Raw genomic sequence first — 12,228 nt, 5'->3', positions numbered from 1 at the left:
GCGGCACCCAGGCGGAGTGCGGAGGCGCCATGGTGGGCAGGATGCCCAACGTCCTATGGCTCGAGGGCTCCTTCGTGGAGACCCTAAAGGGGTGGCAATCGGGGTGGTTTTACATCACCGAGCCGCGCGACCCTGAATGGGTCACAGCCCCCGAGTTCCGATCCGGACCCCCTACGCGGCTCACCTCCTGGAAAGAGACGGGCCTGTCGTGGGGTAAAAAAGGAGAGCTGACCGGACTCCAAACATGCGTCCAAACCCTGGTGGACAAGAAGCTCAAACTTGTCAACGTAGTCCAGGTTATGCTCATCCACCGGATCCTCCCGTGTCAACAACGGGCTTTCAACCTGTGGGAGTTCGACCCGGCGCAGCACCGAACTCTGAGCAGGCTCTTCGACACGACGTACGAAGATGCCTGGAAGGTGCTTTTCAAGGGTGCCGAGGCCCCTGCATCCGCTACCGAGGATCGCGGATTCAGCACGCAGCGTCACGCTAGTGCGGTAAGCTGTTTTTACCTTTTACAGGGTATTAGTTTTTCATAGTTTGACTCCATGTGGGATCTAAGCTCCCTTACATTTGACAGGATTGGCAGGAGACGTCCGGACAGATCAACTGTCCGGCTCCTTTGCCCGAAGGCCCAGTGGACGCTCGCTTGGCGAAGCTGCTGGTTCCGGCACCCTACGTGGTGCCGGAGAAGAAGGCCAAGAAGACGGCCACGGGGACTCGGAAGAGTGCCCGGCGCCTGGAGGTGTCGGATTCATCATCCGACGACTCCAAGATGCACTCCTCCCGTGAAGACGAGGAGGAGGAAGAAGAGACCTCTCCCCCTCCAGCGGGGGGAGGGAAGAAAAGGAAGGCCACCCCAACTGGGGAGGCCGAAGAGTCCAAGAAGGGGAAAAACCTTCCTACAGACTACTCCACCAACGCCGACGACGGCGAAGAGGAGTGGCCGCTCAGGGCCAAGCCCCTGGTGAAATCGTAAGTATTCAGATACTAGAGTGATTCATAGTATTCCTCCATTACACAGCTTTTCCTTACATCGAACATGTTTATGCAGTCCACCCAAAGACCGGCTCGACGTGTCGTCGAGCGGTTCCCTGGATTCGTCGGATGTGAATTCGCTTCCGACGGCTACCTCCCCCCACCCTACGGACGACGCCGAGGTGGCATCCCAATAGGTTCCAATCCAGGAGGAGGTGGTCCTGGAGGCACCGCAAGGCAACCTCCCGGACTCCAGGCGTAAAGGGGATAGAACCCCCAAGGGCTCCAAGTCCGGTCTTGAGCCGAACACCACGCCGGAATCTTCAACGGTTCCGGACTCCGGTAGGCAGCCTCCTTCCAAGAGGAGCAAGCCTACTGAGCCGGCGACCTCCGTCCAACCGGAGGCACCGGACAATTTGCTAGAGGTGCTTAACGGCGCCTCCATCGACGAGGAGCACCGCACTATTATGAGTGCGGTGATCCAGAAGGTTCAGTCGGACTGACTGAAGCCTGTGCCAGCCTTCTAACAGGCTTTGAGGTAAGTAAAGAATATGTATAAATATTACCGCATAGACAGTAGCCCCTGATGCTCTGTTCGGCGTTCGGAAAGAAAAGCCGAATAGAGGATCTATTAACATTCGCAGGAGTCTAACATAATCAAGTCAATATGCATATGTAGGCTTCACTGTTGGCCTCCGCCGCACTGACTGTGAAGGTGGATACGCTGAAGCAAAACCTCGCGCGGTCCGAGAACGAGCTCGGCCATGCCAAGAGGCAACTCGAGGAGAAGGAAGGTAAGTAATACCTTGCGCAAGTATATAGAGAAGATGTGGTTGCAAAAAATGACAGGATCAACGTGCTATTATAGGGGCCACGGCCGAGGTGGCAACCCTTAAGAAAGCGCTATCCGAGGCCGAAAACAGAGCAGCCGTGGAGCGCACAGAGAGAGGGAAGCAGGAGGCGCGGGTGGAGGAGGTGCAGAAAGAGCTCCAGGCTCTCGTGAAAAAACACGAGAGTTTGGAGCTTGACTCGAAGACGCAAGCGTCCGAGCTTGCGGCAGCCCTCGAAAGCGCGAAGTCTGCCAAGGCCGAAGCCCAGAAAGCCCTCCAAGAAATTGAAGCGATGAAGAAGATAGCGGCGGGTAAGGCATTCATTATGCAAAGCAAGCACGTGAAAGTGAATTACTTGTTACTTACCCGAGTCCGGAGCTCTCCAGGAGCATTCGCAGATTTGCCCCGCAGTGCGTCTGATGCCGCCGCCTACTACCGATCCGAGGAGGGGAGCTCGACGGAGAAGGTGTTCTGGTCTCAGTATGCTGAGGCCGGACACCTGGTGCCTTTGAGCGACCAGCTGAAGCAAATGGTCGAGCTCCACAAGGTGGCCGAACAGGCCATAAAGGGCCTCATAGTTCGGCTTTGGCCTAGAGAGGCTCTGCCTGGGAGCTACTTCGGGTTGGTGAGGCGACTGGTGGATGCCTGCCCACAACTTGAAGTAATCAAGCACTCCGTCTACATCGAAGGTGCCCGTAGGGCGCTTGCCCGTGCTAAAGTGCACTGGGGAAAGATGGATGCGGAGAAGCTGGTGAAGGACGGGCCGCCGCCGGGCAAGGAGCATCGCGTCCCGGAAGCGTATTATGAGGGCGTCCTGAAGGGTGCCTGCCTTATAGCGGATGAATGCTCCAAAGATGTAATGTTTTAGTAAACTCGCATTTGTGATCCTGTACGCTGAAAACTTGTTCATATGCGCTAAGCAACGCTTTCGAATTTAAAATATTACCTTCTGTGCGACTGTTTATCAAATTTGAGAGATGGCGAGTCGTCGGCTTCTGCCCCCATGCCACGAGTGCTGGGGTGTTTGGGATAAACATGAGCGCTCTTTTTCCCATTCTTGGGTCCTTCGAGGGAGGCGCTCAACACAACGAACAAGGCAATCGGACTATAATTCTTGAACACTCTCACTTAGCCATAGAATTCTATAATTTTAAATTTCGGCGAAGCCCCTAGTGTTTGGAAGACCGAGTTCGGGGTGCTATCCACGCCTAGGCCGGACAAAGCCGACTCCTCGCTCTAAGCGGCATAAGTCTTTAGGGACTCGAAAACCTCTTGAACAGCGACCAGCTCTCGCCTCATCATGACGGTCAGTTTTAGCTTTCTCTACTGAGGTGCTTAGCCCAGCTCAACTGGGGCACAATCGCAGTAGTTCTCCTAGTGCTACCTTAGCCGATATAACGAAACGTAAGGTACCAAAACATAGGAGCCGGGCAAACCCAACTATTGACCCAAGACATGATTCGAAGCCGATGCATATAATGCTATAAGTTCGGGGTGCCGCACTTGTGAAAGTGTTCGGACTTCTCACATCGTATTGTGGGGTACTTAAGCCCCTGGCATATTGGCCGTACCAAATTATACGGGTGCAACATGTCATTAATGAACATATATTCGTAAAAGAGAGTAATGCAATAATAGACGGAAGCTATGCATTGTTTATTTAAAAATGCTGTGATCAAAGCAGAACGATACAAGTAGTGCAATAAGCAAAAGATGGGACTATTTAACATGTCCTTTCCAGGGGCGAGCTGCAGAATGGTATGTGAAACAGGTATACTGCTTGTTATAGAGACCACCTTAGAGTTCCATAGTGCGGCGTAGCTTTCTGCTTCCCTGGTTGTATCGTTTGTGCGGCAATTTTTACTGTCGGACAAGCCTTCCGAAGAATGGAGTCCTGAAAATAAGAGAAAGTTAAGAAATCGGCAGCCCCTAGTGCAGTTTAAGCCGCGTTTCGGGCGTGCCATGATGGTGCCCCTCCCCCTGTGCCCATGGTATTTCCAGAGTGTAGTTATGTACGCGCAACACTGGTTTCGCAAGTTCGCGAGGGCTGGGGTTGGGGCCGCATTGCTACGCTTGCTCGGAACATGCCAGGCAGTCTTGTTGTAGGTTACTCCGGGCGCGCTTGACTGTGTCCAGACGTTCAATGGCTGGACTGGAGAATTGCCTTGAGAGACTGTTTTGTACTTCCGCTGCGATAGCCGCCATATGCTCCTCCGTTTAGAGAGAGCGTTCGATGTTTCCATTGCCGTGATAACTCCTCGAGGGCCTGGCATCTTGAGCTTGAGGTATGCATAGTGCGGCACTGCATTGAACTTGGCAAATGCGGTTCGCCCGAGCAGTGCGTGATAGCCACTGCGGAACGGGACTATGTCAAAGATTAACTCCTCGCTTCGGAAATTATCCGGAGATCCGAAGACCACTTCAAGTGTAACTGAGCCTGTACAGTTGGCCTCTACACCTGGTATGACGCCTTTAATGGTCGTTTTAGTGGGTTTAATCCTCGAGGGATCGATGCCCATTTTCCGCACTGTATCCTGGTAAAGCAGGTTCAGGCTGCTGCCGCCGTCCATAAGGACTCTAGTGAGGTGAAATCCGTCAATAATTGGGTCTAGAACCAACGCGGTGAATCCGCTATGATGGATGCTAGTGGGGTGGTCCCTTCGATCAAAAGTGATCGGGCAGGAAGACCATGGGTTGAACTTTGGGGCGACTGGCTCGATCGCGTATACGTCCCTTAGCGCACGCTTCCGCTCCCTCTTGGGGACGTGGGTTGCGTATATCATGTTCACCATCCACACTTGTGGGGGAAAACCTTTCTGTCCACTGTTGTTCGGCGGCCGGGGCTCCTCCTCGTCATCGCTATGCAGCCCCTTGTCTCTGCTTTCAGCATTTAACTTGCCTGCCTGCTTGAACACCCAACAATCCCTGTTGGTGTGATTGGCTGGTTTTTCGGGGGTGCCATGTATCTGGCATGAGCGGTCGAGTATTCGGTCCAAACTGGACGATCCCGGAGTATTTCTTTTCAATGTCTTTTTTCCGCTGACCGGGTTTAGAGCCTCTGAATCCGGCATTAACTGTCGTATCCTCAGTGTTGTCGCCGTTAATGCGGCGCTTTTGCTTGTTGCGACAGGACTTGCCACTGTTGTCCTTGGTATCCGAATTACCAGGGCTTTTGGTCATGTTATTGCTGCGAGCTAGCCAGCTGTCTTCTCCCGCGCAAAAGCGGGTCATAAGTGTCGTGAGGGCTGCCATAGATTTCGGCTTTTCCTGTCCTAGGTGCCATGCAAGCCACTCGTCGCGGATGTTATGCTTGAAGGCTGCTAGGGCCTCTGCGTCCGGACAGTCGACGATTTGATTTTCCTTGGTTAGGAACCGTGTCCAGAATTGTCTGGCCGATTCCTCTGGCTGCTGAATTATGTGGCTAAGGTCATCGGCGTCTGGTGGTCGCACATAAGTGCCCTGGAAATTGTCGAGGAATGCGGTTTCCAGGTCCTCCCAACAACCAATTGATTCTGCTGGCAAGCTGTTAAGCCAATGCTGAGTTGGTCCTTTAAGCTTGAGTGGGAGGTATTTGATGGCGTGTAGGTCATCACCGCGGGCCATGTGGATATGAAGGAGATAGTCCTCGATCCATACCGCAAGATCTGTTGTGCCATCGTATGATTCGATGTTCACGGGTTTGAAACCCTCGGGGATTTGATGATCCATTACTTCATTTGTGAAGCATAGTGGGTGTGTGGCGCCTCTGTATTGGGCTATATCACGACGCAGCTCAAACGAGCTTTGTCTACTGTGTTCGGCCCGGCTGGATTTACTGTATCCGGAGTGACGATTACCGTCTCGTGCCGTGGAGCGCCCACTCGATCCGTAGATCGATCTTGTTTGCCTTGCCTTGTCCTCCAATATATCTCGCAGGTCTGGCGCATTTTCCCGTGCCTTGGTATTTTTTGAGCGGCGCCGAGGTGCGGCTTGAGTGGAGGGCCGAGAGGCCTCTCTGTCGCGGCCACGGGGTGGCCGGTCGGCCGCATCATGCACTGGTGATGTAGGTTTAGGTGCTTCCTCCTCTAATCGGGGTAGCAACCTGCGCTTTGGGTAGCTCTTGGAGGGGCGTTCGAGTTCATACTCTTCGGCCGCAAGGACTTCAGTCCATCTGTCGGCTAGCAAATCTTGATCAGCTCTAAGCTGTTGTTGTTTTTTCTTGAGGCTACTCGCCGTGGCCATAAGCCTGCGTTTGAAACGCTCTTGTTCGACGGGATCCTCTGGCACGACAAATTCGTCGTCGTCGAGGCTTGCCTCGTCTCTGGAGGGAGGCATATAATTATCGTCCTCGACCTCTCTGTCTGCCGCTCTCTCATGAGGGCTGGCTTCTCCATCCTCCTGTGCTGAATCTTGCTGGAGGTGGTTGTCTTCGGCACTGTCCGGGGTGTTATTATCTCCCGTGCTGGAATCACCGTTTTTGCTTTGGCGGGATTTAGAGCGGCGCCGCTGACGTTGGCGCTTAGGCTGCTTCTTGGAGGGGTCATCCTCCGCTGTTCCATCGCCATTGCCTTCTTTTGGGGTGTCCACCATGTATATATCATACGACGAGGTGGCTTTCCAGTGCCCTATAGGCGTTGGTTCTTGATCGTCTCCTGCATCGGCGTCCATATCGTCGATGTCTTCGGAGTCAAAGTCGAGCATGTTGGTCAAATCATCGACAGTGGCTACGAAGTGGGTGGTGGGTGGGCTTTGAATTTCTTCATCATCCGCATCCCAACCTTGCTGACCATAGTCCGGCCAGGGCTCTTCTGATAAAGAGAGAGACTTTAGTGAATCCAGAATATCGCCGAAGGGTGAGTGCTAAAAGATGTCCGCGGCGGTGAACTCCATGATCGGCGCCCAATCGGGTTCGATCGGTAGGGGCGCGGAGGGCTCGGAGTCTGGAGAGGAGTCCGGCTCCTTGGAGTCACGGGCTTCGCGGAGAATAGGGAAGGTGTTCGGCTCGATCGCCGTAGAGATTGTAGCCCCCGAGGCGGTGTCCAACCACCCATCCTCGATTGGCGCAGTTGGCTCCGAATTAAGGGTCGGAGCTGATGCAGGTGCGACCTCTAGGGCACTGTTCGGCAGCAGAGCTAGATCATGCCCATCGTGACAGTGCGGCGCGCTCGGCTGCAGCTCAAATCCGTCGAAGATCAAGTCTCCACGGAGGTCGGCCGTGCAGCTCAAACTTCCAAATCTGACCTGATGGACAGGGGCATAGCTTTCGATTTGCTCCAGATGGCCAAGCGAATTGGCCCGCGGTGCAAAGCCACCGCATACGAAGATCTGTCCGGGGAGAAAGGTCTCACCCTGGATTGCATCGCTGTTGATGATCGGAGAAGTCATCGGGCCTAAAAGTGACGACATAGAGGAACTCTCAATGAAAGCACCAATGTCAGTGTCAAAACCGGCGGATCTCGGGTAGGGGGTCCCGGACTGTGCGTCTAGGCGGATGGTAACAGGAGACAAGGGACACGATGTGTTTACCCAGGTTCAGGCCCTCTCGATGGACGTAAAACCCTACTCCTGCTTGATTAATATTGATGATATGGGTAGTACAAGAGTAGATCTACCACGAGATCAAGGAGGCTAAACCCTAGAAGCTAGCCTATGGTATGATTGTCGTTCGTCCTATGGACTAAAACCCTCCGGTTTATATAGACACCGGAGAGGGCTAGGGTTACACAGAGTCGGTTACAATGGTAGGAGATCTACATATCCGTATCGCCAAGCTTGCCTTCCACGCCAAGGAAAGTCCCTTCCGGACATGGGACGAAGTCTTCAATCTTGTATGTTCATAGTCCAGGAGTCCGGCCAAAGGTATAGTCCGGCTATCCGGACACCCCCTAATCCAGGACTCCCTTAGGAACCTAAACTATGTTGCCAATATCCGAGGAGATTTCATCCTGGAAGGGTTCGCGACCCCGATTACCGCTCTGGCCTCAGGTCTAGAGCAGGCCGTCAGGTCCGAAGACGGGATTCTAGAGCCCGCCGGACTCTCTGCACTTATGGAGCTTGCAAGCGAAGAAGCGCTGGACACCCCATCGGACTCTAAATCCGAACTCTGAAGGTCCGTGCCAAGTGGGTGCCGCCAGGAGACTCCAACTCCGGACAGCCCCACGGACTCTCGCTTCTCTGTACAACCCTTTCCTTTAAACGAGGCTCTGGACTTAATGCGATCGCTCGCCCTTGCGGAAGGATCGCTTCCGAACTATGATCAGCCCAGACTAGGGGCTAAGAGCGGGGAATTTTACGTCCCACCCACCACCCACTTCATACCAACTGTCGAGTATCTAACCGACATGCTAGACTACGCCTCCGAAGACATCGATGGTATGGACGACGCTGCTGGAGACGAACAAGGCCAAAACCCTCCATTTACCGGACGATGGACGGCCACCTCCACATACGACGTGTACATGGTGGCCACACACAAATAGGATGGCGACGACGACAAGGAGAATCCAGTTGAGGTCAAGCCTGCCGAAGCACCCCCAAAACATCGACATCAGCGGCGCCTCTCAAAACCACGTCGCCAAAAAGACAGCAATACCGGCACCGAAGAGAATAACACTCCGGAGAACGCCGAAGACCCCGAAGCCCCCTGTAGATCCAACATCTGAACAGGATGATTGGAGGATGGGCAAGTAAACCCCGATGATCCTGTCAGGAACGAGGACTCGGAGGGTAGTAATTACCTACCGATCTCCGAAGATGATGTGAGCCTCGGTGACGAAGACTTCATCATGCTAGAGGAACCCCACGAACAAGAGCGCTTTAAGTGCCGGCTAATCGCCACAACGAGAATCCTGAAAATGAGGTAACAACAGCTTCAAGCTGATCAGGATTTCTCAATGACAGATGGACTAATGTCCTGGCAGCCGAGGAATACGGCCTCTCACCCCCAAAGAGCTACCCGAAGCGCAAGCTACTGCCACAATTTAACGACGAGGCCCCGGAGCCCATACCGCCAATGAGAGATGCTGATAGACCTGACCGACCGCCGCGTGGCTGGGACAGAGCGGCAGCTCAAGCCGAACACCATCCCGCACCACCTCGTCGTAGAGGCAAAAAAACAGCGGTCCCAAGATACACCTATGACCTATGACAGGACCTTGACAATAGAGCCGGTCAGACTAGATCAATCTACGGATCAAGGGGGCGTGCTCCAACGTGCGAGGATGGCCATCAGACTTGGCGTGACAGACACAACCCCACACGGGCCGAAAACCGCATACGGCCTCCGTCCGAACTACGCCGCGATGTCGCCCGGTACAGAGGCGCCGCACACCCCCTATGCTTCACCGACGAAATAATGGAACATCAGTTCCCAGAAGGATTTAAACCCATTAACATTGAATCATACGACGGCACGACAGATCCCGCAATATGGATAGAAGATTTTCTTCTCCATATTCACATGGCTCGCGGTGACGATCTACATGCCATCAAGTACCTCCTGCTCAAATTAAAGGGACCAGCGCGGCACTGGTTAAAAAGCCTCCCAGAGAATTCTATTGGCACCTGGGAAGATCTGGAAGATGCCTTTAGAGACAACTTCCAGGGTACCTATGTACGGCCCCCAAACACCGATGACCTCAGTCACATAGTTCAGCAACCCGGAGAGTCAGCCCGGAAACTATGGACAAGGTTCTTAACTAAAAAGAACTAAATTGTCGACTGTCTGGACGCCGAAGCCCTAGCGGCCTTTAAACACAGCATCCGGGACGAATGGCTCACCCGACACCTCAGCCAAGAGAAGCCAAAGTCCATGGCAGCCCTTACAGCACTCATGACCCACTTTTGCGCGGGAGAGGATAGTTGGTTAGCCCGCAACTACAATGGTACCAGCGACGCAGGTACCTCCGAAACCAGAAACGGCAATGGCAGGCCCCGACGCAACAAACACAAGCGTCAAAGCAACAATGATAATACCGAACACATAGCGGTCAACGCCGGATTCAGTGGCTCTAAATCCGGTCAACGAAAGATGCCATTCAAAAAGAATAAAGGCGGTTCATCTAACTTGGACTGAATACTCGATCGACCTTGCTAGATTCATGGCACCCCAGACAAGCCTGCCAACCATACCCACAGAAGTTTTTGGGTCTTCAAACAGGTCGGTAAGCTAAATACCAAACATAAGGAGAAGGGGTCGCCTAGCGAGGACGACAACGACGAACCTCATCCGCCGAATACGGGGGGGGATAGAAGAAATTTCCCCCCGAAGTCAAAACGGTGAATATTATATACGCTACTCATATCCCCAAACGGGAGTGCAAGCGTGCTCTGAGGGACGTCTACGCGATAGAGCTAGTCGCCCCAAAATTCAGCCCATGGCCGGCCTGCCCGATCACTTTCAATCGCAGAGACGATCCGACTAGCATCCGTCATGGAGGCTCGGACGCATTGGTCCTCGACCCAATTATTGATGGATTCCACCTTACGCGAGTCCTCATGGACGGCGGTAGCAGTCTTAACTTTCTCTATCAGGATACGGTCCGTAAAATGGGTATTGATTCGTCAAGAATTAAACCCACCAAAACTACCTTTAAAGGAGTAATACCTGGAGTAGAGGCCCGTTGCATGGGCTCAATCACATTGGAAGTCGTCTTCGGCTCGCTAGACAACTTCCAAAGCGAAGACTTGAACTTCGACATCGTCCCCTTCCGCAGTGGCTATCATGCACTGCTCGGACGAACCGCGTTCGCTTGCTTCAATGCGATCCCGCACTATGCCTACCTCAAACTCAAGATGCCCGGACCCCGCGGTGTCATAACAGTCAATGGAAAGACAAAGCGCTCCCTCCGTACTGAGGAGCACACCACGGCCCTTGCAGCGGAAGTCCAGAATGGCCTTATCAAGCCAAATACTACATCGGCAGTCAAGCCCCCGGACACTGTTAAACGCGTCCGGACCACCCTATGGAGCGACGATCAAGACTATCAGGAGCTCGATTAGCAGTTCGGCCTCCGTCTCAGCCCCAACCGCATCGCGACATATGTACCACATGTACATAACTACGCACTGAAGATACCATGGGCAAAGACGGAGGCATATTAAAAATAAAATCCACAATACGGCTCGACCCTATGTGGACCCCCATATCATTTCTCTTTTCCTTATTTTTTTCTTTTTCAGGTTCCTTAAACCCACGTTAACTTTTGATGGTACCAAGGGCACCGTTTCCAGTCTCTTTATGAAAAACTGATCGTTGATCCTCTTGAAGGATCACACACCAAGGAGCAACGTGACGCAGACGTGCGGCAGAGTATCTAAATGATCTTTAAAGATTGCCTCTTCCTCTTTAGGACCCGTACACAACTTTCCCTGGTATTTGGCATGTAAAATAGCATCGATGCTTGTCACATCATTTGTAAAAATATGTTTTGACGTATCAATTGGACTATAATGGAAACCCTCTTTCGCCCAACGTATTCGGTACTGGCTTATTTCCTAAATCTATTTTCCTTCTTTTTTCTCGTCTGATTTCCATGTACAGCTTGGTACGACCTAAATCGCCAGGGGCTCCATTCGGCCACGTACATGTCTTAAAAATAAAATAAGTCTGAAACACTTTTGCAGTGCAAATTTGGCGTCATGAATATAGCATTATATCCATCGACTCCAAATCATCTCTTTGGTCAATAGTTGGGTTGCCCGACTCCTGTGGTTATTTCCTTACGATCCGCTTGTTCGGCTAAGGCGGTAAAGGGAGAACTATTGCAATTGTGTTTCCAACTCATTCGGATAAACACCTCAGTAGAGAAAGCCGAAAACTGACTGTCATGGTGCGGCGAGAGCTGGTCAGCTATTCGGCGACTAACTACAAATCTCTTGCGATTTTGCCCGCATTATGAGAAGGACTGTCTATGCCCGGTCAGGCGTCTACAGCACCCAAGTTCGGATAATCGAGCAACACCAGGGCTGCGCCTATAACCTCATTGTCAAACTCCTATGGCTAAGTGAGAGCGATAAAGCCACATAGTCTAATTGCCTGGTTCGCCGCACTGACACCTCCTTCAAGGACCACACCGGTTGGGTCAAGTGTGTCTAGGTTCCATTCCGAACACCCCCATACTACCTACGTGGGGGATGAAGCCGACGATTGGCCAACTCTCAGATACCATAAACGGCCGCACAGGAGGAAAGGATTTCAAAGTAAAACAAGCAACACATTATACATAAGCCTTGTTTTATAATACAAAGTACGGGCATTACAGGTACATTCATTAGAAAATAGTGTCCTTCGAACACTGGCCCTCTACAATGCAGGAACCCTCCAAGACTTCATCGAAATACCGCTCCAGCGTGCGGTGCTCTTTTCCCGCGGGCGGTCCCTCAGTTGCCAGCTTGACGGCGTTCATCATCGCCCACTACACCTTGACACGAGCGAAGGCCA

This window comes from Triticum urartu, chromosome 2, assembly GCF_003073215.2.
Source record: "Triticum urartu cultivar G1812 chromosome 2, Tu2.1, whole genome shotgun sequence".
NCBI classification, from domain to species: Eukaryota; Viridiplantae; Streptophyta; class Magnoliopsida; order Poales; family Poaceae; genus Triticum; species Triticum urartu.
Note: the sequence above shows the minus strand (reverse complement) of the source record.